Here is a 13,484-nt window from a genome sequence, read left to right on the forward strand (position 1 = left end):
TGCATCTAATGCAAGTTTGTTACATGTACCTTCAGGCTCATTAGCAAAATGGTGTGGTACCAGATGAACAGATGCTGTTTTTCTGAGCTTTAGGCAATCATGACTGGGGGTATCTTATAGCTGCATATAAAGGCTCACCCACGAGGTTCTTAAATTGCTGACTTGTGCTTGATCCCTTGCGAGTCAGCTCCAGAACCAACCACACATATGCTGAGTTGAGATGGATTAAATCAACTAAAATTAGTGTGAGCCACAGTCACCAAAGTAAAAATCTATGTAATGAGGTGTCTTATTTTGACAGCCCCCATATAACTGGCAAATGGAATACCATTTATATCTCAATGTCCTGAACTGTTCTCCAAACACTTTATTTTTTGGGACCCATAAACATTTTGCTCCCAGTGTTTCTGTCACTGGCACCTGCTCATCAGAACTGTTTCCAGACTTGGTGCACAAATCCTTGAGCCAGTGAAGGAAAGATCCAATGGTGGTGACTGCTCAGAGTCACATATGTAACTATCTCCCATGCACTGTGAGTCAGCTAAGGACAATTTCATGGGACTGGATGCATGAATATGGTTCTTAGCCTGACCACATCTTGTTCATAACAACATTTCATGAGAAAAAAATCTTTAAAATGTAGGGATAATACCTCAACTATATCTAAAGCAAGTTTGCTAAACATGTCTTGAGCTGAACAAGTGAAAACAGGATGACAAGTCAGCAGACTTGTTTACTTTCCACCAGTCATGACTGAGGGGTGTTTCAAAGCTGAAAAGTGCAGCTGGATACCACAAGCATGCCTAAATTCTAGGTCAATCCCTTTGCCAGCCCAATAAAATGACAAACAGCCTTGACACATTGTCCAGGGTGTAGCAGCCAAACCCAAGCTTTTATCATCACAGTGTCAATGTCAATCTCATTGAGTATGCTGCATAAGGTTACATACTCCATTATATATATAATTAAGTGGGAGCAATTTGAAAGTACTGGTAGCTGCAAGTTTGTTAAATGGAGACCATTAAGCTTTGTCTTGATGAAGCAGAATTACTGATAAAATATTTCAATGACTGATCATAAAAAACAGAACAAAGTGTCTGCCAAAATTTTTGGGGTGCAGATTCCCTTGTAGCAATAGCATTTCAAGGATTCTGAAAATATGTTGCAATCCCAGCTAGGCCTCCATGCAACAATTTCTTTTCATCCCAACCCAGATAATAGCTTTTTTACTGGGATGTTATATATGCTGTGATCAGAAAGTGATTTTGTATTTCAATCCTTGAGTTTGCTTTCTCATTAATATTTTAGTTCAATATTTATCAGTGTAAAGAGCAACAGATTATTGTTTTGTACATCTGGGTTTGGTACCTAGGCATTCAATGCAAAGGTTCCAAATTGCAGTGCATTACCATAACTGGTAGCATGCCCCTTATCCAAATTGTGCACTTGCTATGAGTTAATAGTAGATCATATATGGCTTTACCTATTGACAAGCAGTGTTCAATCCTCTTGAGACTGCTGCTACCATATTTTGTTGTCCATATGGGATTAGCAAATGCATGACACCAGCATCCAAAACATTACAATGATATGGTTGCTTTCCATGCTATTAGGTCAGAGCAGTGGAAAGTGGCAACATTATTACATACAAAATTACGCATCTTGTTACAGCTAGTTCCGACAACCATGATCATCTTTGAATTTTGATGCAAGTGCTGTGGCAGTCAAAGTGTGAATCACCCCCAGATTTATCCCAATTACCACACAAGCTGTTATGATCAAGAGTTGAAGCTTTCCTACACATCTGGTCATCTAAATTTCAGTAAACTTGATTGAACATGTCCCAGCCAGGGACATCCCCAATGTCTGGCACGAGTGCTGATGATTGCTAATACACCATGCTTGCCAAACACACTCCACATCACCTTTCCATGCCACCTATACTTCCAGAAACTGTTTACAGAGACTGGGGTTGTGCAAAACTGAAACAGGTACCTGTCCATCATCCAAGAACTTCTACTGAATGCATCACATGTGCAGCTAGTCATGGAACTTGGTGATTTGAGAAGAACAGCAAGGCAACACATTCCATGTCATATCCTCGGATGACATACGTTTGCAATCACAGATGGTGTTTTTTTCTTTGATTTGCACATTCCCACTCTGCCCACAATCTCACGTAAAACGGGCAAGACTATAAATTAAACCAACACATGATTAAATTCACGTGGCCATCCCCTAACCCGTAATAACATTTGCATAACAAAACACTCAGGGAATAGGTACCTGCAGGAGCAAGCAGGAGCAATGGATACAATGTTAAGGCAGCTTTCCACGAGAGCGGTCCGCGAGACGTGACACAACAAACCCAGGCGCCTCACTTTGCGCGTATGTGGCGCGAAGGTGCGCCATGACGCCATGCCTTTATACGCAAGTCAGCTGATTGTCCCCAAATATCTCGCGTTGCACAGCGTTTGTTTGTACTTTTCTGCAGATATTTGCTGGGCCTGCAATTTAAATATTTCCTGTCCGTTCCTTCGCTTGCACTTTCAAGCAAGGTTCGAGTATGGCTCCCGGCCAAGTTTCATCGTACCTCCCGGCTGGAGTCTGTGTTAAGATTTCGACGTTAATCGATCTGAGCGTCGTTGCAACGTCGTTGCGTTGCAGGCAACGCCTTGCTACGAGTGTTGGCCAACTATCTAGAAGAACTAAAGTTAAAACCTCACAAGGCAATACCGCATATCCGCAGCCGCCTCTGAGGTAAAAAAAACAAAGCTGGTTACATTGTGAACCAAGGGCATAAACCACTCGGTTGGTTACGGAGTTCAATCAGCCCCGATGTCATCCGACATAAATGTTCATGATAAGCGCTGTGCGAGTGCATCAATCATGCAGATTTGCACACAATTGTATGCCGGAGGTGTCTGACCTTATGTCCTCACCCTCTGTGTATTGAATACATCAAGCGACGACCTATTCAAATTATGTTACCTATGTGCCATTCGTACCGAATTTCGCTCCTGTAATGGTCCGGACTCTTCATCTTCTTACTATGATGTACATGATGACATGTATGACCTACTATGATGTATGATCAGGCTATTCATTGTTGCGCACTTGTTAGGGCGAGTCTTATTAATTGAGAAACTTCGAAGGTTATCACGAGACCAAATCGGCTGTTACCTACGAGTGACCTACAGATGGTTGCGTTTTCTGAATATGGTAGATATATGTATAAGGCGATGTAGGACTGGGACGTTTGATTGCGCATGTAACATATGGGCAGCCCATCTGAGCCCCAGATTAGGCCTAGATACCAGCCCACCGGGAGCCCAAGTTGACATGAGCCCAGCTCGCCCAGATATGGCCCACATGGATCCCACCAATGCAAACATTCCCTCCTGGTGAGTTATTTCTTCTTGCCGTGATAGATTCCCGCGGAAAAGTACAAGGCGCGAACATTTCTGGTGCATACAAAAATATAAAACGATGTGGACGTCCCATGTGAGACCCAGCTGAAGCCCAGTTAAAAGCCCACCTGTAGCCCATGCCCACATTAACCCAGTTTACCCACGTTCAGCCCATGTGGGTCCCGTTTGGGAATGCTGGCTAGTTACGCTTTAGGCGATGTAGGACTGGGACGCTGTCCTTTCTGTGTCTCTGGTTTTGAATGCGTACCCAAGCTCTTGATTGCATTCTGTAAACATACGACGTGTCTCCATCGTCGCTTCCTTGATGTGGACGATTGATTCTCCAAAAGTCGCCCAGGTTTCAACGGGGACAGTAAGGTCCGTCGAGAAAATGAAAATTTAAAAAATTGCTGGTGTCGAATGCTGATTCTGTGGCGTAAAAATAAAAGTTGCTGGAGTCAGACCTTGTGCCCCCCCCCCCCCCCCCCAGGGTTCTGGGGTTCTTACCCCTCTGATACCAGTGCAGGCTTATTATATACCCCTCTTACCCCTCTGATCCAGGTTACGCCCATGTGCAGGCTGTGTTGGGCGGAAGATAGGAGAGCTGAAGTCATGCGTGTTTTCTAAAGGTCACTCGATTAGGAATACGTGAGAGTATGTGGCGTCTGCAAAGGAGGCACCGGAGCCCCCCTCCCCCCCCCCCCCGTTATTAAATTGTCACACGGATTAATATGCATGTCAGTAACTGTCACAAATCTTGGTAGATGCTTCAAACATGTGGATTGAAAACAAGCGATGCTGCTATGCGCCATGTAGCGAATTTCGCGTTCAAGCAGCGTGGTAAAACTAAGTTTTCAGCGACCATTTCGGGTTGCCCCCCCCCCCCTTCATTGCAAAATTTTGTACGCTCCCCTGCCGACGATTTTTTGACATTCGACGACATCGCAGCCACGACTGGGCACGAAGGACCCGTGTTACGTATACAATCCTGCATACACTCCCGCTGAGGGTTTGATTTGACGCCCGACGAACACACAGCCGCGAGGAGGTATGTGGGTCACGAGCCGCCCTGCCAACTGTGCGTGGGTCGTGCGTGTGCGTGGCCAAGATTCGAAGGTCGGGACGGCGCCGGCGTGCCGGACCAAGGTCTGGCGGCGCGTCTGGGCGTTAGGTACGGACCGTTGCCAGCCGGGAGTTGCAAGTGACAGCTGCGGTGTCAGCAGGGCCGCAGACGGGGGTGCAACGCTTTTCGAGACATGTTGGAATGCAGATGATTTTCAGGGTATCTTCTTTTCATGCCACGCCATAGACTCAATGTAGTTTTCTCGGATGTTGGGCATGCGTGAGCTGCATCCACAATCAACAAAAATATAGGTTTGGTAACTGACGGGGGAAGCTTCGTCGGGGACTGAGATCCCAAATTTGCAAAAATTTGGCACAAAGCTCACGGCGGTGCGTAGAACGAAGCGACTAAGAGTGCACCTTTGGGCCCCCTCCCGTCAATCCGGGGCAAGCTCCGGAGGTCCCGTATGAAGTTACACCCATGAGCGGACCCTGCCATCAGCAGTGGTGATGTACACCACCGTGGTGCACCACCGAGCAGGCCGCTGAGTGGTGCACTGACTACACGGCGCGGTCACCGGCAATGGTGCGCCAGCTCTCTCGACCCGGTCACCGATGATGGTGCTGCCAGCCAGCCCCGCGGACCCGGCCACCGGCAGTTCTCTCGACCCGGTCACTGATAGTGGTGTTGCCAGCCAGCCCCGCGGACCCGGTCATCCATGATGGTGCTGCCAGTCAGCCCCGCGAACCCGGCCACCGGCAGTTCTCTCGGACCGGTCACCGGTGATGGTGCTGCCAGCCCCGCGAACCCGGCCACCGGCAGTTCTCTCGGACCCGGTCACCGGTGATGGTGCTGCCAGCCGGCCCCGCGGACCCGGCCACCGACAGTTCTGTCGACCCGGTCACCGATGATGGTGCCGCCAGCCAACCCCGCGGACCCGGTCACCGATGATGGTGCTGCCAGCCCCGCGGACCCGGCCACCGGCAGTTCTGTCGACCCGGTCACCGATGATGGTGCTGCCAGCCAGCCCCGCGGACCCGGCCACCGACAGTTCTGTCGACCCGGTCACCGATGATGGTGCTGCCAGCCCCGCGGACCCGGCCACCGGCAGTTCTCTCGGACCGGTCACCGATGATGGTGCTGCCAGCCAGTCCCGCGGACCCGGCCACCGCCAGCTCTGTCGACCCGGTCACCGATGATGGCGTGGTCAGTCCCGCGGACCCGGCCACCGGCAGCTCTCTCGACCCGGTCACCGATGATGGTGCCGCCAGCCAACCCCGCGGACCCGGTCACCGATGATGGTGCTGCCAGCCAGCCCCGCGGACCCGGCCACCGCCAGCTCTGTGGACCCGGTCACCGATGATGGTGCTGCCAGCCAGCCCCGCGGACCCGGTCACCGATGATGGTGCTGCCAGCCAGCCCCGCGGACCTGGTCACCGATGATGGTGCTGCCAGCCAACCCCGCGGACCCGGCCACCGGCAGTTCTGTCGACCCGGTCACTGATGATGGTGCTGCCAGCCAGCCCCGCGGACCCGGCCACCGCCAGCTCTGTCGACCCGGTCACCGATGATGGTGCCGCCAGCCAACCCTGCGGACCCGGTCACCGATGATGGTGCTGTCAGCCAGCCCCGCGGACCCGGCCACCGGCAGTTCTGTCGACCCGGTCACCGATGATGGTGCCGCCAGCCAGCCCCGCGGACCCGGCCACCGCCAGCTCTGTCGACCCGGTCACCGATGATGGCGTGGTCAGTCCCGCGGACCCGGCCACCGGCAGTTCTGTCGACCCGGTCACCGATGATGGTGCTGCCAGCCCCGCGGACCCGGCCACCGCCAGCTCTGTCGACCCGGTCACCGATGATGGTGCCGCCAGCCAACCCCGGGGACCCGGTCACCGATGATGGTGCTGCCAGCCAGCCCCGCGGACCCGGCCACCGACAGTTCTGTCGACCCGGTCACCGATGATGGTGCCGCCAGCCAACCCCGCGGACCCGGTCACCGATGATGGTGCTGCCAGCCCCGCGGACCCGGCCACCGGCAGTTCTGTCGACCCGGTCACCGATGATGGTGCTGCCAGCCAGCCCCGCGGACCCGGCCACCGACAGTTCTGTCGACCCGGTCACCGATGATGGTGCTGCCAGCCCCGCGGACCCGGCCACCGGCAGTTCTCTCGGACCGGTCACCGATGATGGTGCTGCCAGCCAGTCCCGCGGACCCGGCCACCGCCAGCTCTGTCGACCCGGTCACCGATGATGGCGTGGTCAGTCCCGCGGACCCGGCCACCGGCAGCACTCTCGACCCGGTCACCGATGATGGTGCCGCCAGCCAACCCCGCGGACCCGGTCACCGATGATGGTGCTGCCAGCCAGCCCCGCGGACCCGGCCACCGCCAGCTCTGTGGACCCGGTCACCGATGATGGTGCTGCCAGCCAGCCCCGCGGACCCGGTCACCGATGATGGTGCTGCCAGCCAGCCCCGCGGACCTGGTCACCGATGATGGTGCTGCCAGCCAGCCCCGCGGACCCGGCCACCGGCAGTTCTGTCGACCCGGTCACTGATGATGGTGCTGCCAGCCAGCCCCGCGGACCCGGCCACCGCCAGCTCTGTCGACCCGGTCACCGATGATGGTGCCGCCAGCCAACCCTGCGGACCCGGTCACCGATGATGGTGCTGTCAGCCAGCCCCGCGGACCCGGCCACCGGCAGTTCTGTCGACCCGGTCACCGATGATGGTGCCGCCAGCCAGCCCCGCGGACCCGGCCACCGCCAGCTCTGTCGACCCGGTCACCGATGATGGCGTGGTCAGTCCCGCGGACCCGGCCACCGGCAGTTCTGTCGACCCGGTCACCGATGATGGTGCTGCCAGCCCCGCGGACCCGGCCACCGCCAGCTCTGTCGACCCGGTCACCGATGATGGTGCCGCCAGCCAACCCCGGGGACCCGGTCACCGATGATGGTGCTGCCAGCCAGCCCCGCGGACCCGGCCACCGGCAGTTCTGTCGACCCGGTCACCGATGATGGTGCCGCCAGCCAACCCCGCGGACCCGGTCACCGATGATGGTGCTGCCAGCCCCGCGGACCCGGCCACCGGCAGTTCTGTCGACCCGGTCACCGATGATGGTGCTGCCAGCCAGCCCCGCGGACCCGGCCACCGACAGTTCTGTCGACCCGGTCACCGATGATGGTGCTGCCAGCCCCGCGGACCCGGCCACCGGCAGTTCTCTCGGACCGGTCACCGATGATGGTGCTGCCAGCCAGTCCCGCGGACCCGGCCACCGCCAGCTCTGTCGACCCGGTCACCGATGATGGCGTGGTCAGTCCCGCGGACCCGGCCACCGGCAGCTCTCTCGACCCGGTCACCGATGATGGTGCTGCCAGCCAGCCCCGCGGACCCGGCCACCGCCAGCTCTGTCGACCCGGTCACCGATGATGGCGTAGTCAGTCCCGCGGACCCGGCCACCGGCAGCTCTCTCGACACGGTCACCGATGATGGTGCCGCCAGCCAACCCCGCGGACCCGGTCACCGATGATGGTGCCGCCAGCCAACCCCGGGGACCCGGTCACCGATGATGGTGCTGCCAGCCAGCCCCGCGGACCCGGCCACCGGCAGTTCTGTCGACCCGGTCACCGATGATGGTGCTGCCAGCCAGCCCCGCGGACCCGGCCACCGCCAGCTCTCTCGACCCGGTCACCGATGATGGTGCCGCCAGCCAGCCCCGCGGACCCGGCCACCGGCAGTTCTGTCGACCCGGTCACCGATGATGGTGTTGTCCGTCACGCGGACCCGGCCATCGCCAGTGGCCTCGCTGGCTCTGCCGACCCGCTCGTCAGGGGCGTGGGAACCTCAGCAGGGGGAGGGGGCACTGAAGCTGAGCCATGCTACTTTCTGAGGACTTAGCATCGGTTGTAGTGGAGCTAATAGGTCGAAATGAAGGCAAGTAATCAGAAATGCATGTCCTCCCAAATTGTCAAAACTTCCGCTGCTCGAGCCAGTTGCCGACAGACATGCACTCGGCCACCAGGTGCAGCGGATCAGAATGACGAACGGGGGCGCCCGGTAAACACGCTGACGGCGTCCGCTGTTGACAGGCCTCGGGTTCAGCTGTGCAAGGCGTCAGCAGCATGCCGACGACAGACCGACGGCGCCGCGACACAACACCGTCACAGAACGCCCCGGGTGTGTCGCCGCGGGTGCGCCGTGTTTTGATAGCCTCGGGCGTACCCGCATGGGGCCGCGAAGCGCTCGATGCAGGCCGGCGGCGGCGACGCGGAGCTCCGACGATGCCATCCGCGTTGATAAAATACGAGCTATGGTTGGCGATCAACACGGTCAGACGACCAATCACATACCGCGCTTCAAGCGCGCCGCCACGCGGTGGAGTCTACGCGGGCTGTGATTGGCCATTGCGAGCGGCAGACCGGGAGGGTGTTGTTTCACATCTGTTCTCCCCTGATACGGTCCATCCTGAGTCGTGCAGGCGAAGGGTTCTGCGCTGCTGCTCTCGGACCAGCGCGACGGTGCCAATCGCCTGCCATCATCTGGCTGGCACTGTGGGCGTTCTGTTCGTTATCGTTCGTGTTGCATACGAGGAGGATCGCTGGAATTAAGGGAACGGCCCGATGGCTTAACGAAATCATTCCTGCTCACACAAATTACAAAAAAAACTATTTTGATTTGTTTCAGCTGCTGTCGCGCGAAAGTCCGTCACATACCACAGTATTAAGCAGGCGTGAGAGATATCGCTCTAGATCAAGGATGCGGAAACCGAGGGGGAGCAGCGGGGCAGTTTGCCCCCCCCCCCCCCCGCCAGCCAACTTGGACGGCCTGTGGAATGTGGAAGGCCCATTCTGGCATGGGAAGGGCCGATTCAGAACTGTAAGATAATTGTACAAGCCTGTAAAAGTACATTTGGACATTTCGATGGCTCATTCTGGCCTATTTAAGACCAATCTACCCAAAAGGGAACACAGATGAGTACGCAGAGGCCGATTCTGGCTTGTAGAAGACTCAATATCGTCTGTGGGGGCCCACTCCGACCGCTGGGGTCTCATTCTGATCTGTAGACGTCTATTATTGAATGGAGGACCTATTCTGCCTTATTGAGGGCTATCCTGGCCTTTAAAGGGTCCATTCCAGCCTTTAAAGAACGCACTCTGGTCTGCAGAAGGTCCATTCTGACCTGTAGAGGTCAGAATGAGCCTCTACAGGCCAGAATGGCCTTTCTGGTCCGCAGAGGGGCTTGTTCTGGCCTGTAGAGAACTCATTCTGACCTTAAAGAGTTTATTCTGGCCTAACGATGACCCATTATGACCAGTGGGGGTCCCATTCTGACTCGTAGTGGACCCATTCTTACATATGGACTGCTAGTTATTAACTGCTGAGGGTCTGTATTGTCCCGCAGATTGGGTCCATTATTGACGGCAAAGGGCCCATTCGGTTTGTAGGGGCCCACCATCTAACCTTAGGGGTCTAATTTAGCATTTTGGTAATTGCCTTCCCCCAAGCTGAACGTAGCTCTCGCGCCCCTGCCCCAGACGCAGCAAACGCCCGTCTTCCTGCTCTCAAAGCCACGTGACGTGTGAGCCGCGGAAATACAGAGAGTGGCCAAGCAGTACTTGCTCTTTTGCTTAGCTCTCTGCTGAACGGTCATAAAACGAGGATATGCAGTGTGTGGACCCGACGTCGAACGGATGTCGGTTGAATGGCAAGCAATCGTCAGGACACGGTCGGGCCGGCGTTGCTGTCCTATCTGGTGTACGGCGGGTAATTGTCGGGCCGGTGTCGGGCAACCGTCGGGCCGGCGTCACGTAACTGTCGGGATGGTGTCGTGCAACCGTCGGGCCGGTGTCGGCTGGGCTTCGGTCGTCGTCGGCGAAGGCGGACATCCATGCTGACCAGGGACGCCGGGCAGCCATCCTGCCGCTGGCGGCCCGTGGTCGGCAGTATTAGTAGGCACCAAACTTTCAACGCCCAACGCTAGGAAAATTAACGCCAATCTTTATGGCGTTGCATTGAAACGGATCAATGAATAATGCACCCTGACCCCTCCCCCCGCCCCACGTTCCCCTCCCCAGCCCCGCGAGGTTTTGCCGGTCGCTGAGCCCCGCTGACCTGGTGACGGCCCGCAGCAAGCCAGCTCTGCTGACACAGTTATTCGAGCAATGATTCGCCAACTGAGTTTGCTTACGTTTCGAGGCTTGGTCAGAGAGCAAGTCATGGAGACGTCAAAACAGTGGATTTGGCAGCAATGGTCTCCCCTGCCGGCTGCAGCGGTAACACCGGAGAAGGCTACGGTGCCTCGTCCCGTGCTAACAAATGACGCCGCAGCGCATCAGCGAAGTTTTGGCGACCGATGGAAAAGCAGGTCATTTATTTGATCATGCCAACTTTACCAACATTCATCACTGACATATGTGCTTTCTTACTGACCCAGTAACAGCACTCGCGCACGCGGAGAAGGGTAGCACAGCAACGGCCGCTCGTTGCCGCCCCTCCGCTAGCCTCTTGGTTCCATCATGAGTCGCTCCGCCACCGGTAGTTTACAGCGAAAATGTCGCGGCTGCCCCTTCACCCTCCTCCCCGAGTCAGCGCCGTGGGCACGCGTGCTGGGGCATCGTCAAGTCACGTAACGTCGGGCACCGTCATGGTCAAGGGGAGTGCACTTTTAGGAGCAACATGACATGGAGCCCGGTTCGGGGCGGCCATTGAGAGGCCAGCGAGTGACCATTGTGAGGAAAGCCATCCGCTCGACGAGGTGTCGCGACGGCGACCCATGACGCCACTGGGTTTTCAATGGCTGATAGAACCGCATGCTGTGATTTGAATGGCGATGGCTTTAAGCAGGGTGTTGTTTCCTATTCAATCGACGTGGAGGGGGGGGGGGGGGGCGGGCTTCAGCCTCCTTTTCCTAACTTATGCTCACGCCTCCCCAACTTTGGGAAGAAAGTGAGCCAAGTCTGGACAAACCTATTTGTTGGCAATTTTCGGGGTAGGTCGGGTCATTTGTCACTGTTCAGACTCCTCTCCCAGCAGCTCATTTTGTGAATCTTCGCCCCTCAAGGATATCTGGCGACAGCTTACAAGAATGAAGACGGTGGCAGTGACGTCAGTGGGGCAGTGTTTTCCTTCCAGCTCCGTGGTGAGGGCTCAGTGACACCTTTACTCGCTTATATATATATATATATATATATATATATATATATATATATATATATATATATATATATAAGCGTTGGTTAACCAGCACCATCTAGTGAAAAGGATCAACTTTCGTCGGAATAACACCTCACAATGTTGTACAACCAGAAGCCCGAAGCCTTCCTTGCTGAAATTCAGCACCCTGACAAAAACTCGCTAAGAGCACATATGGCAACCCACGTAATGCACGGATAGCCAGAGCGAAAGCGGTCATAGCCACATCAACTCAAGTGCAAGTGGTGCATTACCCCAAAGTAATGCTTTAAAAAACTACCTCAAAAGTGTGGCCGGCCGTCTCACTCGGACGTTCTTCCGCCCTCGCTATTCACGGGCGCACCTGCGCTGTTTCGTTTTCGTGGACACTTGGACCGTACTAAGGGTCCCGGAATGCTTCCAGTGCAGTTTTGAACAAGCTGTTTTGTGTTTTGCCTGCGCTGTCTCAAGAACTCAAGGGTCGCCTGGAGTACCGCCAGTCCGGGAGAGAGCCTCACAAAACGGGACCGGAATGTGTGCCGCTCTTCCACCAGGCGAGCGGGGAGAGCGGAGACACCGCTTCTCCTGCACAGCAGCAGTCGCCCGCCGTACTTGCGAAATGTGGTTCATCATCTAACCAGCCGTACTTGCAACGCCTGGTCCATGCTCTAACCCACCGCCCTAGCAACGCGTGGTCCGTCATCCGGCGGTAAAGCGTCAATGCGCTTCATGATCGTTGACTTGCATGCACTGTAGCTATGGTGGAAAGCTCGCTCTTCTGCAAGACCATGACGATGATACTTAGATTTAAGCGCGTTTCGACGACAGTGGTCATTTTGCACCCATAATTAAGTCAATAGATCGTTACATGTTCGGCGCATGCGCGAACTGCGCATGGCGTACGCTGTTCGATCGTACACGGGACACGACTTCTCCGACTTCGGCCATTCGCCGCCTCCAGTGTTGTTAAACATTTAATAGTGACGATGCAGGGGAGTACTGTCACATGCTGTTGAGCCCACAGACGAACGCCGAGCTGCCCTCGAGCCGGGACGGCCAGGCGCCGCCGCGTGCTGACATCTAGCGGCCACCGGACGAGTGAGAGGCCAGGCCACCGTGGTGCGGGCGTGTATTGTCCACGGCGACGGGGCTCCCGGCCGTGGCAGCCACGCTCGCGCAGGAGAGTCCCGTCCCATCCCCTCGCCGCCAACAGTCCTGCCGCGCACCGCGCGGCCCAATCCCCCTGGCGGGCAAACTACAAACCCGAAGTTGGCAGACACTCCGCATGGTTGTTATCGCCCGTCCCCGTCCCAATTTGAGCTAGCGTTGTGCGGTCTTTTTGCGGACGAATCCAGTCGCTGGTGTCCGACTGCGCCTCACCCCATCCGTCTAAGAGACGCATATGCCGGATGGACCACACAACTGCACTACCTTAACAGCCTTAATAGTTTGTACAGACTAACGTGGCCATTGATCGAACTTTTACGCAAGACACCATCCAGCACATTCTGGGCGAACATTAGCAATCTCGAAACAGTCGTTTCGGAGGTCGGCAACCATTAAGATTAACGTTCGAATCCCTAAACTTAACGTTCGAATCGCTAAACTTAACGTTCGAATCGCTAACCTTAACGTTCGAATCGTTGACGGTCAACGCGACAGCACTCGTGGGTCTTCCACCAAGACCACACAACACACCGTCGTAGAGCTCTGCGCAGCAGTCTCGCAGGCCGCAAGGAGCCGCCCTGGAGAACCCTGCTGAAGTGCGAGCCCACACTACCAGCGGCGCCTCGCAGCGTGGCCCTGCGCCCGGCCTCTGGCCGCCGACACGACGCCCCCTCCC

The sequence above is a fragment of the Pollicipes pollicipes genome, unplaced genomic scaffold, assembly GCF_011947565.3.
Source record: "Pollicipes pollicipes isolate AB1234 unplaced genomic scaffold, Ppol_2.1 Scaffold_7262;HRSCAF=8765_pilon_pilon_pilon, whole genome shotgun sequence".
In the NCBI taxonomy this organism is placed as follows: domain Eukaryota; kingdom Metazoa; phylum Arthropoda; class Thecostraca; order Pollicipedomorpha; family Pollicipedidae; genus Pollicipes; species Pollicipes pollicipes.